The sequence below is a fragment of the Lathamus discolor genome, chromosome 6 (assembly GCF_037157495.1).
Source record: "Lathamus discolor isolate bLatDis1 chromosome 6, bLatDis1.hap1, whole genome shotgun sequence".
NCBI classification, from domain to species: domain Eukaryota; kingdom Metazoa; phylum Chordata; class Aves; order Psittaciformes; family Psittacidae; genus Lathamus; species Lathamus discolor.
In genome coordinates this window covers 49,007,388-49,023,631 of record NC_088889.1, presented here as the reverse complement: position 1 = coordinate 49,023,631, position 16,244 = coordinate 49,007,388, and the positions used below count along the sequence as shown (strand labels likewise).

Below are 16,244 nucleotides of genomic sequence, written 5' to 3'. Positions count from 1 at the left end.
AGAACACAACACTGTTCTGGTGACCCTGGATTAGTGACAGATGTTAAAAGAACAGGAAGAACCTGGAAAGGAGACAGCAGAAAGACTGAAGGGCTGGAAACATACTTCAACATGACTCAACATGGTCAAACTAGTTGAACACATATCATTCTATGTGACAATTTATGAAACACAGTTAACGAAGAGTTCTTTATTTTAGCCAACAGTGTAAAAGAAACCAGAGGCCAAAGCTAAGCATATAACAATGAGCACTACTATGTAAATATTATCTTAAAATTGAAAAAAGTACCACTAACCCAAGGCAGCATCAACTGTGGAACATTCACTCACTCAAAATCATAGAATCATAGAATGGTTTGGGTTGGAAAGGACCTTACAATCATGTAGTTCCAACCTCCCTGCCATGGGCAGGGACACCTCTCACTAGACCATATTACCCAAGGCTCCACCCAACCTGGCCTTGACCACCACCAGTGTTAAATTGTATTTATTGAGAGTGCTGCTTAAAGCATACCTGATTATTTCAGATAAGCCTTAAGGCTATTTTACATAGCAGGTAAGATTGCACTGCCACTAGGAATCCTTCTCCCCTAAGCCCTCAGCCATTTGCATTGGTCCCTGTGTCTTCTTATTAATTCCACGCTACTGAACAAAACTCCACAAGACAGTATTCAGCTCAGTACGAGCTAGAGCACACACTTTCCTAATGTATGTTCACACTTTCCTATATGTATGTTCAAGTATATAAGACTGTTTCACACGTATTATTTAGGCAACATTCCTGGTATTTAATTAGCCCTAAGCTTAGGGAAAATAAAAAGGCCTTTAAATAATGCCAAATCACTACAACTTCTGCAGATGCAGGCCTCACATCTCCGCAACATGAAAACTTCACTGTGCCCCCTACAAAACCCTCTTTAGACAGGAGGAAAATCAAAGTTTGGAGAGTTCCGTGCCCTTCGAGTTGCCAGCTGCATTAACAAGCACACAACCTGCGCGCTACCCCGCACACGATGGTGATTCCTGGTTCTGCACATACACCACAAACCGCTGCGGCACAACCTCTGTCAGCTGACTGAGGCGATCGCAGTGCTCCCCCAGGAGCACTGCCCGTACCTTCGGCGGCCGCGGGATCGGCGGGTAGACAAGGACACCTGTGAGGAGGCAAAATGCACATACATGGGCACGGACTTACACCAAGTGCTGCAGGGGAGCCTGGCATTAGCACCTCGCCTGGAAGGAGAAAACACGCTTATGGCCCCAGGCCCTGAAGGCGAGCACAGGCGGACCCCCACCGCGGCGGGGCCCTGCGCGGCCCGCACTGGCACCCGGCGCGGCAGCGCCGCAGGCACCCGCAGCCCCGCTGCGCGCCGGGCGGGGCGGGGCCAGGGGCGGCACCGCGCGCCTCAGACCTTTCAAACGCTCCCGGCGGCGCGCGCGAGGGGGGCGGCGCCCTTGGCAAGGACCTCACTCGCGATTGGCCGCTCTTCCCGCCAATCCCGCCGCACCCGCGAGTGCCGCTGGCGCGCAGGGGATGCCGGGACCTCTCCCCAGCTCGGTGGCTTGTAATGGCGGCGGCGTGCGCGCTGTAGCCCAGGAAGCTCTACACGTAAAGCCCCTACCAAGCTGGAAAGTCTTGGGCACGGGGGGTGCTATGCATACCTTCATTTATAGTGAAGAGTATTGGAGTGCTGATTCTTGTCTTCGAGTTGAGGGCTTACAGACATCAGGTGTGCCGTCCGGTGTGGGAGAAATGCCTTCTGACTGAAGAAGCTCACCCAGTAGTGTGAATGTGACCGCATCAGTCAACAAACATGACTGACGCGACTTTACCGCTGTCTGCAGGATGAGTTTTCCAAGGCACTCTACCTTACACTAGAAAGCACTGAGTATTGTATGTATGTTGTCTGCATAATCTTTACAGTTCCAGAAATTAACCTAACTGAAGGAAAAAATGGACCAGTATTACCTGGGACGTTTACTGAAGGACTGTGGTTTTGTCTGTACTGAGAAAGAAAGGCTACACTGAAGCTGTGAAATACAGAGCACTTCAGCCGCTTTTCCAAATGTAGCAAGGAGCTGACTGTCATGAAATGCCCAACAACTGTAGTATCAAAAAGGCTCAGTGGAATTAGTGTTTCCTTCATACCCTGAAGTGAGGGAGCTTACATACTCAAAGAAGTACAGAGGGCTTAAGAAGCTGGACAAGGAGTAAGCAGCCCACAAAAAAGCAACTCGGAGCTTCACTGGATAGCCAGCTAAACAGGGAGAGAAGAGATGACATGGTGGAGGAAGAGCTCCTCCTAGTGTAGTCGGCCTTTAAAAGTTCACTTGAAAAAACGTAAGTCACAACTGAGAAAAGCTGTCTAAGGGAAAGCAAAGGATGTCTGTTGCTGCGGGTTAGTTTCAGTGGAAACAAGAGGGCACGACCACAGTGTAACTCTGTCACAGGCCAGTACTTCCTGCTTGGTACAGAGGTAGCAGTAGCCCTACCTTCTAACCAGAGCTGCAGGAAAAGGTAACATTGCCTTGCCGACTTTTGTCCCTCCCACAAATGAGCAGGGCTTCCCCTTCACCTCCAGGCCAATGGGCTTCCTCCCCATCTTCTACAGAAACAGAATACCTGTATTAAACCAGAAAACTGTTTGGGGATTTGCAAGGAAAGCAAATGTTACCAACCAAGTCCTGCAGAAGATTTGAGACCAAAACCAGTATTCCCTGGTGCCTCTCCTGCAAGATCTGTGCATTCTCAATGGAGTCGTGACTGTTCTACTCTCTACTTCTCAGATGCACAGATATCCCTCTAAACCTACTAACAAATAATCATGCACCATCTTCCCTGTGTAACTTGAGAAAGTTACTGTTATATATCCAGAGGATAACCAGGGGAGCGTTCACATACGCTTAGGCACTTCAGTGTTCTCAAGCAGCAACACAGAAGGCAGCTCCAAGGCTTCTGCATGTTTGCCAAAGACAGTAGTCACTAGAGAATCAGGGCTCTCTGCAGACAGCTCTGCTCTGTGACCTCGTTCAAACCCTGTAATGACAGGGTATCTGCTTTCCTTCTCAGTTTTGGTTTTACCTATTTAGACTGTAAACAGAGTAAGCAGTGCCGGCCCAACGGACTTACGTGTCAGGCATGATGCAGCAGAAAGCTGCTCTGGTCTAAGCTTTTAGCTGCCCCTGGAACTTTAAATAAGAAGAGATTAATAAAGCTAAGAGATGATTATAAGAACTGAGCTTCACCACATTAATTTAAGAAGGTCCTTTAAACCAGCAACACTGGAGCAAGACTTACAGACAGGCAAAGCATAACAGCAACAAAGTCTCATAGAAGGAGAGTGCTCTCACATCAGACACACCAATTAGAATAAAAAGGGGAATGGTGATTAGCTTGCTAAGGGGCAAGCTAAAAGGGACAGAGTCTGATTTGAAGGGCACAGAATGGAACTTCTCAGTTCTGATCCAAATAAATATTCAGCAGTTAAGTAATTCTGCAAGCCTCCAGAACTGAAAAGATAATGGCAATTTTTTTAATTTCTGGAACAGAATCCACAGAGAAGTTTCTTCCTCAAACCTAAGGCAGCCTTTTGTGAGCATATTTAGATAATAAGTTTTGCATTCTGGAACATTTCAGATCATTCACTTAGTTACTAAAACAGCATTAGCTCACTGATACTGACTGCAGTCCTTGGGTTTAATACTATTTACCAACCATTAATTCTTGCCTTAAAATTAGCAGTGTTACCCAACCCCTGTGAAAGGAGAGTGCCTCCCCAAAAGAGTTTAATCTGTGAGAACACAGCAACAACTCTGACTCACAAGTGTAATTCAGATATGCAGAGCAATTCCCCACCTTATGCTTGCTGAGTAATGTCTAATTAGTCAAATATATTCTTACTCCATTGGGTTATCTATTTGATGCCTACCACATTCTTAAAAAAAACCCCACAACCAAACACCCATGTGCTTCCAAGACTAGAAAGCAATTATAGACCAGCCCGTGCTTTCCTGGGATTAGGGTCCCAATGGTTCCTCAATAACAGCACACAAACAACCCTCCAATGAATTCTTCTCTCTGTTGCTGTCTCCCCAAAGGAGATGCAGATTTACTTCCAACCCTTTGAGGTTCCCACATCTCAAAAAAAGGCAAATGAAAGGATCTCACAGGGAGAACGGCACCCTGGTGAAAAATGCATTATTTTCCATGCTGCTCATACCAGCACAGCTTTAGCAAAGCTACTTCACTTGAGACTTGCTCAGCTGCATCTGCTCCAGGGCTGGGTAGAGGGAAGGGAAACCATTTTTCTGTTGCTTCTACAAGCTGCTCAGCACAACCTCACTGTAATCATTGGCTGTAATAAACAGATCAAGAAAAACAGACCTGTGAAAAATTAGTTCATCTTCTCATTCTGACTGATTCTCCCCCTCCCTCAATCCTCTGGACTGTCTGTGGATCAGATAAAATGGTTCTCCCCAGGCAATTAACCTTTTTCCTCCGGCTCAGGAAGGATTAAGCGAAATTATAATGAATCCTCCTCAGGTGTTAGTGAGGACCTGTGTAACCATACACATTTACAACCAGGAAATAGCAGCTTTTTTCTCAGGACAGACAGAAGGCATTTCTCTGTTTTCTACCTCTCCACATGTGCCGCTGGGGATTCAGAATTGCCCATCACCCCCAAAACCACTTCAGAAATGCTCAGCAGCAGTGTAGAGTTTTTGAAAGAGAGTATCTGGACCTCCTCCCCTTTTTACAGAAAAGCACACTAGCCACCTTTGCTGCTACTACAGGCAGGACAGACCCACCTGCACATTACAGCTTTGGCAAATTCAGCTGCATTTGCTCTCTGCCCAAACTACAGCAAACAAAATGAGAGACCTCAGGGATTATTCCACTTTTAGCCTGCACTCATCTAAGCAGATTACCTTCCAAGATCAGCTTCCTACTTCATTTAGCTTTTTCTGGTTAAAGGGACAGCAGGAATCATTCAAGTCTTTGGCCTTGTCATATTTCCATGTTAAGTTTCTATTAGAAGAGAAGGCCATAAACTGATAGAATGGCAGGATAATAATCGATGTGGAGTTGTTGGTACCAGAGCGGATCTTTACCCATACCTGCTAAACCAAATTTACCCTACATAAAACCCCCCTCACCTCCTGCCTTTCACCTATGCCCTACCAGCACCCCATTTTTACTGCCTTGTCTTGAGTTTGTTTACTGAGGTGCTGGGGTTGTCCCAGTAGTGATGTCTGCAACCGTGAGATCTTGCCACTCTTGCCACAAATTTTCCTGCAGCTTTCCCTGGGATGCTGAGGTAAACCAAGAAATGACAAATATCAGAGCAGTAGGCTTTTAGTAGCATTGCACAAAGCAGATAATATCTAACTTAGGTGATCTTTAGATACTCGCTGCAGCTTTTTGTTGCTAAAGCATGGGAAAACGACCATATACCCTGTTACTCAGAAACTTGAGCTATATTTAGACTTCAGTCCTGTGAAACACATCTGTTTCACTATGACCAGTGAATAAAACTCAGTAGTTCAGTGGTTCCCCTTTGATCAGCTTGGTTCTCTGGGGACGTGTGCATCTAGCATGTCACCCTGTGATCCATCACAGCAGCAAGCCTCTATTGAGAAGCCGCAATTAGACTAGAAAATTCCAAGCACCTCACAGCAACCAGCAGAGAAAGTGCATTGTGTACCCCTTGTCATCACACAGACACCATGAAATTAGTACTGATGGTGCCTAGGTTTAGCAGTCATGGTAGGACATCTGTTGCTTTCAGGTACAGCCCTCGCTCCATCTGCGGAGTTCTTCAGTGGAGAAAAGAGACAATGGGAGCCATTGGACTTTACTGGGAGATGAGATTTTTTGCTTGGACAACACCAGCAGAGAGCAGTAGATCCCAGACCCACTGTACAGCTGCAAGAAATGGGGGTGCCCCTGAAAAAAAAGGCAGACCCATTCGTGTACAGTGTCACAAAAACCCAACAAACCCTGATGTGAATATTTTTTGTGCATCTCCCCACCTCAGGAGGCATGTTCTAAATCAGTAAAACTGCCTGTTGTTTCTGAAAAGAAGTCTTCACTTTATTATGTTACAGATTCATCACTCTGATAACCCAGCAACTGAACTGAGCCCAATACTTCTCATTTCAAACAACAAACACACAAACCAGCAAACAAACAAAGCCTGGAACATTTCATTCCATGAATCGTTTCAGTCTGGAGCCTTTGGCTCTTGCATGCTTTTCATTCTACTTCTTTTTAAAGCGGTGAATGAGATCCCTATGGCTGGGACTACAAAGGAAACTTGCCCCAGATGTCCTCACCATCCTCCCCAGAAGACATTGCTGAACTGTTTCCAAAGGTGGCTGAGTGGCGTGAAAGGGAGAAAAACCCACCAAACCTGGGCAGAGAAAGCAGAGGATGGTCTCCACTCATGCACTGTTTGTGCCTTGAAGTTTTCTGCCTGGCCATGAAAGAATAAGACATCTTCATGCCCTGCAAGCAAATGTTACTCACTCTCACACACCACCTACAAGGAACTTCACAGTCTCAAAGTCAAACCACAGACCCAGAGTCCCATGTGTTAGTAGCGTTGGCAAACAGATGCAAAAAATCTTAGTGTAAAATTATAGAAGAATTTACCCACAGAAGAAAGAAGACATCAACTTAATTCCATGGTGATTATTTTTACCTTGAAGCACAGTGCTGCTTAACCATTTTACTGGGATGAGCACACAGCAATAATGTATTCAAATATCGCCCCAGAACTTCTCTACCACAAACTCAATTACTATAGAGAGTATTCATGCAAGCATGTTTGCCATTCACTGTTTGGGCATGATGCCATAGCTACGATCACCTTATCCTCATTGACTGCCCATGACAAATTGATTTTACAGAGTCATAGCCATTTTTTTAAATCATCACAGCAAATTATAATAAATGAACTACACAGCAAATTAAGCCTGTGCTTAATTGAAGTAAAATAGGACATTTGTACAGTGAGAAGCTGAATGCATGATTAGCTGTTTAGCTGAAGCAGGGTCCTGTTGATTGTCTGATAATCGAACTTTTATTTCAGTGGTCTTTAGCATATAGGTTTGTAAATCTTCAGTAAGCATCACAGTCCAATCCAATCCAATTCAGCCCAGTCACTGAAGGCATGTTTTCCCAAACCTCAGGAGTTTTCACACTCAAGAGTCATGAAATGAGCCACTCTCAGCTTTGAAAAATAAAGTGCACCATAAAGAAAGGTTCCTCTGAGCTGACAGAAGATAAAACCATTCTGCATTCACCACTGACTTTCATCATAGGTATGCTATCATGGCATCAGAGGGGAAAGGTGTTTCCTGGGCTGTGTGACTCCACTGCCTTACTGTAACAAAATCTTAATTCAACCAGCTCACAGTCAGCTTCCACTGGGAGCTGCATGTATCCATCACCTCTCAGCAGGGACTTACCAACTCAAATACAAAGGCCAAATGGTTTTTAAAAGCCTCTGATTTGAGCTGGCTTGATTTTAGGGCTTACAGCTTGAAACACTTTTAGCCCCAGGGGGTGCACAGCTGCCATACTTTTAACAGGAGCCATCTGAAGAAAATCAGGATAGAGATGACCCAGGCTGGTAAAACTTGAGTCACTCTAAATCTGTGGTCACTTTCAAATATCTGGGCTTGAATGATAAGATCAGGAATTTAGATAAGTCATCGGGGTTGGGAAGTGGGCAGATGAGCTTGAGACTCGTTTGTCTTAACTGTCAATGTTGTTTTTAAAACAAATACTCTTTCAATATACCACCTGAATTCCTTCTTACATTGATGAGGATCCACAATGAGGCCAGTGAAATTAATAAAGTTACACAAAGCAAGACTAAGAAAATAATCAGGGGTTTGGGTATTAAAAATACGGATTATAAACACACAGGGTTGGCTCGCTCTTTTTCTCTGCCTTTAATCTGACAGAGAAAAAAAAAGAAGCTGAGAGTATGAATGAATGTCAGATGTGAAGAAAATCTTTGAGCTTTCAATTTCCTATTATAAAGCAGAATAGTAAAAAAGCAGCAGAGGTCAGGAATGAGATACAGTGGGGAAAAAAAAAAGCAGCATGCACACTCTTTATTCCAGGGATAATGGTCTCAATCTGCTGTGTTTGAAAAGAGACGCTGGGAGAGAAAAGCCAGAAATAGCAGAAGGTTTTACAGGGCAAGGGAGGGACACTGTTATTTGTACTAGATCTTCATATGGTTCAGTTTGAGGTTTTGTAGGTGAAATTCTGAGAGCCTGGGCATCTGCACCCTGTGCCACAGTCTCTAACCTAGACCGCAGAGCAAGGGCACATGCCCTGCTTTGTCATCTGGGGGGAGTCAGAAGATGAAGAACAATTCTGGAGCCACCCCAGAAGCCAAGACCTCTGTCTCCATCCCAGAGAGCCCGAGAAGGGCAGATGTTTGGTTTCTGTTGGATTAAGCTTTTGGCTGGAGATTAAACTTTGTTGTGGGCTAGCTGCTGATCTTAGCTGGATAGCTTTCCTTCATATCTGCCAAAATGCCTAGAGTAACACTTGGGCTCTTTTCATGCAGTCTGTCAACAACCAAAGTCAACACATAACATCAAAACTACATATTTTAAAGGAAATAGAAAAAATAGCTTGGGATGGGCATGCATTCCCTCGGTCTCTCCTTCCCACTGCTAACTATCCTTGCTTACCAGTGCCTCAGTTTCTCCTTCTGCCTGTTCAAAACATGGAGAAAAAAGGAAATTCCTGCCACTACTGCAGCCACAAAACTGTGGATATTGAAGGAAGCCAAGAAGAGCAAGACGTTGTTCACAGACACCAAGGCAGGAGGACTGATGAGTGAAATGAAATTTATTATCGCGTTGCTTCTGAATAACTGTGCTCCAGGTATGCCCCTCAGAAACTAATTTATTCGCAAACCCGAAAAGGTTAGATATAGATCCAAACGTCATGGCCAAGCATGGTGCTTCTATCTGATTTGCTGACTGGGGAAGCTCAGAGAATTACCACAGACTCCCCTGTTCCTCTGGGAGATACAACAGGAATGTCCTCACTCCCAGTCCTCCAAGGCTGGCTACTGCAGTGCTGCTGATCCCTAGCAAGAGCGTGGGCTAGGTGCCAGGAAAGCACATTCTGACAGGCATTCTGAACCACCCCGTGTTCATTGTCAATTCTACTACATCTCCTGCAAGGGGACTAAAGCCCATGGCAGCCGTTTGCAGGGTAAAGAGAGAAATCAGGGCTATTTGTGACGTCCGTTTAAGGGCTCATGAATATATATATTCAGCCTCTCTTGTGGTCACTGTTTTATCCAACCATAGTTTCAACATTCCACCGCACAAATGCTTCCTGACATTTACCATTTCTGGCACCATTAAACTCCATGCATGACAGTGGGGGAACATGGTGGGTCAGTTCATGTTTGAAGGCCAGCCACACTGCACAGATGAACCGATGCCCCATGTGGCTCTACAGGCTTCGGAGGATACCTGCTAAGACCATTTCCTTTCCCTTGTGCGGATTGTAGCACTTGAGGTAAATCCTCATTTCCTTGGTTAAAGTTTGCTCGTCCCTTAGGAAAACATTCATGGAAATTCAAAGCAGCTTTGTCTGATGTAGAATTTAGTAATAAGTGAATTGTGTGTTCCCCTTGGTTCTCATCCAGTGCTGTTACTTATTTCAGCATCCAGTGTTATCACTGTGGCTGTGAGCTGGCACCCTGGAGTGCCTGTGTCTGTACTTGAATTTCACTGATAGCTGTTGATATTCTCAGGGCTGGGTTTGAGAGAGGCTGGTGTCAAGGTTTGGATTCCTAAGCCTTGTGGAATAGGAAATTCCCACCCTAGGTGTGCTTGCTTAGCCTTAACCCTTCAATATGTAAAGCAGATAAATTAACGGTCGTGCATGATCAGGAGCAGGAGGATGCAGCTTCTTTGTAAAACCTCATTAAAACTTAGATCATCTCTGCCTTGCCAGTGTGTACAGTGGGGACCCTGTGAGAGCCTTCCTTGCATTTTTGGACATAACTGTCTCCCTTGCAAGGTCTGTTGATGATTGCCTTGGCCAGGCTATCTGCATTTCAAAAACATCATACTGTTACAAAGTGCCCGTTTCTGCCTGTCTTTACAGAGGCAGACAGTTTTCCCCCATGTGAAAAACCTTCTTAGAGCCCAATGGTAAGTGCTGCTCCTCTGCTCAGGCTCAGCCCTGATATTCAGGCTACAAGGTGTTGCAGCACTGGGGGCTATTTGATCAACTGCTATTATTATAATAGAAGCTATCCTTGACAGAGCCGTAGGTAAAGTCTCTCTTGGGAGCAGCATTTCCTGCTGACTCCATAGGGAAGGCTTGGCAGAACGCCCTGTGCTGTACAGATATACTTTGCTGGAAACAGAAAAATCCTCCTGCAAGGCCGCAGAGCCAGCCCCCTACAGGCCTTGACCCTGAATATGCAATCTCCCTGGAGACCTGATGTACACGAAGAAATATAATCTTCTTGAAGCATCTGCTGTGTGCGTTGTGTTAAAATATGACTGGGATGCAACTGTCAGATCTCCAGCTCACTCATTGCAGAATCCTTTATAAGGCAATAAAAACCCAGCCCAATCTGAAAGTAGCTCTTGCACACAAAAGGATCTCTCTATTGCTTTAAGGAGGGTTATTTTACCATGGCTGCAGCCACAGAGGGTTTTGTGGCATCCAACAGACATTTCACCTGCTTTTGTGTTCTGAGAAAGTAACAGCATACAGCAGATGGGAAACGGAGCCAGGTTTCAGGAGGTCACTGTAACGGCATCACATGCAAATCCTTTGCCCGCTGGGACCTGTGCAGCACGTGAGCTGTGCTGGGGAAGCCGCAAAGAGCTTCCCTGCTCCGATGGAGCATTCGCGAAGAGGCCTGGGAGGGCTGTCCTTGCACATGGATTATCCTGACCGATCAGCTTTCCCACTGGGGTGGAAGGGAAGGAGAGGTGTCTGTTATCACGAGGCACAGAGAAGAGGGGTCTGCTGCTTTTTTAACTTTATGCATATTTTCAGCCAGTTGAAGGATTTGGTCTATGCTCTGAAGACGTAGGTGCTGGGAGCAGGAAGAAGCGAGACCAAATGCAGAACTATCAAAGCAGGAGCACTGGTGTGGATTGTCAGCCATACTCTGATCTGCTGTTGGTTGTTAGCTGCATTTTTTTGCAACACTGCAAGCTCACCTCCTTGACATCTGTCCTGCCCTTGTTCTCGGTCCCCCTTCCTCCACTTCTCTCTTTAATGCTGGTGTCCTCATTTCCCCTTCTGTACATATGACCCTTTCACTATGCAGGGATTAGTACCTCACTCATAAATATGTGAAACAGATACGCAGATGATTTAATTTGCTGGGTTTTTTAGGGCCAGCAAGAGAGACTGGCATGGGGAGAAGAGTGTATTCTAGCAGGTCAGCTGAAGAAAACATCTTGTGTACAGGATGAGTAATAGGAAACAGGCATGTGGAACACCAGCACCAAACTGGCAGGGAGACCTCAGGGCATGAGGACAAAGTGGTAAGACATAAAGGCCAGGCAAATAAAAAAGTGCAGCAGAGAAGGTCAGCAAAAAGGGAGCAGAAATATGCTCTGGCTATAGGTGTTTTGAGTTGCTGGTAACTCATTTGGGAAGAGGTGCCAGAGGAGACAACAAAAATGCAGGTGTAGGGATATGGTGCCGAGCTAGGAGGGAGGCAGAGGTTCTGAGATGTGAACTGGAGATAGCAGTAAAAGCTGTGTAACTGGATGGGGACACCCAGATAGGGGACACAGCTGAGCTGAGCAGAGATGCCTGTGGAGGAGGAGAGACAACAGAGAGGCTGTGAGAAGGTGACAATGAAGATCTGGAAATGACAGTGCTGTGGAGTCCAAAACCAAGCAAAAGTTGTCAAGTGGCAAGGATTAAGTCACCGAATCCAAACCAGGAAACTGAAATGAACACCAAAGCCCTAACACACAGCAAGACCTTGCCAGGAGGCAGTTGGTGAGGCAGAGAGGAGGGACAGGATTGGGGTGATGAAAGATAAAGCAGAGAAATAGTGTTTAATGGGCCATACATGGCAGTCATGAAGGACAGATTTCCGCTGGCTTTACAGGCAGATATAAGGTCATGGGCCGACTTGCTGGGACACAGTGTAGTGGCAACAGCACTTTCACCATCAGTGTCATGCTTGGTGAATGCCTGGCTCTTGCCCAGACAACAGTGGCCAGGGTAACTGTAGCCTATGCTGGTGTTTGGAGATGCTCATGCTGCTTTCAGCAGTCACACAGCACAAAGCCCTGCCATAAGCACACTATGGGGACCATGCTGTGCTCACTGCAAGATCAAAGGGCAACTGTGCCTTGTCATCACATTTATCAACCAAAATACAATTGCCGTGCTAACTCCAACCATCCCCTGCGGAGGAGCCAGATTTAACAGTACAATACTGTTAAAAATACAGATTTAACAGTACAATACTGTTAAAAATCTATTTTTCCCAACACATGGCTAGTGTGGACACTGTGTGTCATCTGCAAGAGTCCAACGAAAGAGGCTTCTTGTGTGCCATCAGCTGTGCCCCCCTCCACTGGCACCACTGGCACATTCAGGTCATCAGCAGGGATTTGCCTTCCAGTGTGACACTGGTGGATAAGGCTGGATGGAAAGGGGCAACAAAGATGCCTCGTGGATATTTTGGCCAAGCTGTTTCATTAGTGGAAGAGGGCTGGGGTGTTTCATCCTTAAAAACTTCAAGAGACTTTTATTTAATGCTTCCTATGAGATCATAGCCCTTACAGATCCTGTTGGGGACAGGCTCACATCAATGCTACAAAAAAAAAGACAAGTCCTGGCCTGGAGAATTTGCAGCGTGACTGAGATTAGAGATGGCAGATAGGCACCAATGGCCAACAGATGGAGCAGCATCAGAACAGAAGGACACCTGGGATCAGCACGGCAGCCTGGGTGGGAGGGAGTAGTTTTGGTTGATGCCTTAGCTGGGGAAGAGGAGTGGATGGGTCTGACTCAGGCTGGGCACACAGTGCTGTCATTAGCAGTAAGAAAGTGCACACAGAAGGGAAGACAAACCCTAGCAAAGACATCAGAAGGTCCCCAGGGTGAAAACTACCACTTTTTATTGAAGATGGAGCAGGACAGTATGGCCTTAGACATTAATTTGGTGTAAAACCTTATGTAAAACATGTTTGATAACGATGGACCTAACCCCGCTCTATGAGCTGAGCGCTCATCAGTAAGAGGCTTTAACCCCCTCCCAGATCAAACAGGCCTTCCTGTGTACCAAAGCAAGCAGACACACAGCTTGCAAGGTCAAGAGCAGTCAGCTCAGATTTTAACCTGCTTCATGTGTATGCAGAGCTTTGTTTTGGATCTTCTCTGGATTGCATATGCTCAGGAAAGTGGCGGTGAGTGGGCCCGGGCTGCTGTTGGCACCTCAGCTGGTGGTGGCTCTTCTTTGCCAGTAGAAGTTACAATGCAGTCAGTGGTGCAGCATGGAGGCCATCTGCTATGATTATGGATCTGAATGTACACTCACAATGTGTATATGCATATATATGAAGGATCAGTTGAAATTATGTATTATTCCACATACACTGAAACTCAAAGTCTGACCAGAAGCTTTTTGCTGATTTTAGCCCTGAAAGCCTATTATGTACCATTGCGGGGGTGTTACAGCAGAGGCACTGAACAATAATTGTGAACGTGCTGCTATACTTGTGCCTGGAGGCAAGCATGTCAAATATTTTCTGCCTTCCAAAGCATTGACAACCGCAGCTGTTGCGGGCCTTAATGGAAACTACAGCCCGTCAGCTATCAGCACATTTGTGTTCGATCACTAAGGGTGAGGTGCAGACAGGAGACTTAGGGTACCTGTGATTGCCGCATGGACTTGCAGTGGAGGTAAGGCACAGAAAGGGACAGGTTACCAAAGGAGCTGGTGGAGAAATGGGAGCAATAGGAAGAGCTGTGATATCAGATGAGTGGTCTGACAAGAGAAACAGCAACATAGATAAGCTCTGCAGTAACTGCAACAACATGAGCTCATAGAGCAGATGGTCACCTCAGTTTAGCCTCTGTCATGGCTTGTTGCCCCTAGCAATATCTACCCAGAAGTACTCTACTGATGGAGATGGGATTATGTAGCTAATAGAGGGATATCAGTCTTATTCGGCACAAGATAAAACCGTGTTGCCTATCAGCTCTGACAGTCCCTTCATGTGCTGGCTTTGACTCGGGCAGACAGAGTGATGTGATGATACACAAAACCATTTCTGGGGTAGATTCAGGTGGTGAAAACCAGGTAGCACTTTCCCAGGTCCTCAACTTCCTTGGCACTTTATTAACTCACTCCTCAAATCGGGAAAGTTGGTGAATAGGTAAAATGTTAAACTCCCTTTCCCAGTTCTGAAATGACCTTCTGGGAGCTGCCAGGACATTTTCATCAGCTCCTGATCGATGCTATTTGGGACTAATCCTGACCTACTTCAAGGCCTGAAGTGAAAATTATTTCACTAGTTTGTGAAAAGCACTTAGAGATCCTTCAGTGAAAACTGTAAAGGGAAGACAAATACTGTTATTCGCATCCCCCAAATACTAGGTGTAGAACCATACTGAAGTAGCAATGCAGATACATTGCAAAGGGGATTAACCACAAAGGAAAAATTTCTGCACTGGAAAGCATCCCGTATTTGAAAGGCCAGAGATCTACAGCACTATGCATATCTCGGCTCACATATTTAATAAATATTGTCTCAACTGCATATGTTTACTTATCTTTATTAAGGAGCAAATTGCTTCTGTTTCCTTCTTCTTCATGATAGCGTCAAAGCAGGACAGCATGCCACACAACAGTGTAAACAAACAGCATGAAAAAACCCACCAGATACTTAGGGGTCTTTAGCTCCTAAATTGACTAAAGCATAAATACAAACTGACATCAAGCGTCGGGGATTACCATTTAAAACTCGCTATTTTCTGAGATACTGCGAGGCCATTCACGTCAGAAAATCCAGTGGCTACAAAAGGAGAGGTGAGCTGCCCGGACTGCAGTGTAAGGTGTCCAGGAAATGGTCTGCCTCCCTTAGAACAGAAAACCTGCCAGCTTGTTTAGACCTACGAGAAGTCCCAAATACAGAGAACATGGAAAAGCTGCTTCCAACCTGTCCAGCTCTTGAAAATCTGGGAATGTAGATGTCACTACCAGTCCTCTCTCTGCCACCAACAGGACTTGTGTCGCCTCCTGCACTTACCACAGCCCTTGCATGGTGGAAGCTCATCCTGGCTGTGCACTGGAGCTGCAAAGACTCCACGTGCAGTGCAGTCTGCAGTTGTATGATGGCAGGGACCTGCTCCAAGGCTGTGACAAGTCACCTTCCACATTTGGTCTTTAGAGTCTCAGTTAAGTAGCTGAAACTTTAAACTAGATGTTCTCAAGTAAAATTATAAGTAGTGATGAAGCTTATACGGGATCTCAGTCTTCTCCCTCTTAAGCATGACAAATATTTTCCACTGGAACCCATGGAATTAAGAATATATTTTAGAATGCAAAATGCATTCCTGAGTAGGCGTTTGTACTGTTCAGGTCCTGAAGTGGCATAGCCACATGGCAGCATGTTCTGTGGGACAAGGTATTCTGCTTCTCAGCATGATTAACTTAGCAGGATGGAGCACAGAACTGTATGGCTTTTAGTACCTATAGTGCTTAATAAGCACTAGCTTGCATATCTCTAGGTGTATTTTTCCACTAAGATGTAGGTCAGGAATCTCCTACAGGAAAAGAGGGCTAGAGACTATAAACATCCCTTCTACTTCAGAGTAAGTTTAGGCAATCATACTTTGGGGCAAGCAGACAACTTTTGCATTGCTGCAGGTAGTAAAGACCCCGGTAGAAAAGCATAGCTTTGTATTCGAAGTGGTGCCTTTGGACACAAACTAACCAGTATATCCCCAGCCCTCCCTAGCACTTCTCTCAAGACAGCACTTTTTCCCTTGGCATCTGCGCCAGCTGCCTAGGGACCAAAGGCAGAGTAGGTACTGTGGGCACCTCCTGCTTCTGTACCCTCCCTCTTGTTCACAAAGCAGCAAACCAAGTGGCAAACCCTCGATGGAGCAAACCCCTGCCATCCTAGAAGAAATAAGCCATTCCAAATGGTACAAATTCGTAGTCATGCCTGTGGATGACTTGCCAGTAATAAGCCTG

At 45.6% G+C, this 16,244-nt stretch overlaps 1 protein-coding gene across 4 annotated transcripts in view; it reads right to left on the bottom strand.

Moving 5' to 3' along the window:
* Positions 1-16,244, bottom strand: part of RAD51B (RAD51 paralog B) — a 430,051-nt gene that overhangs the window by 389,408 nt on the left and 24,399 nt on the right. The gene's annotated exons all lie outside the window — the stretch shown is intronic.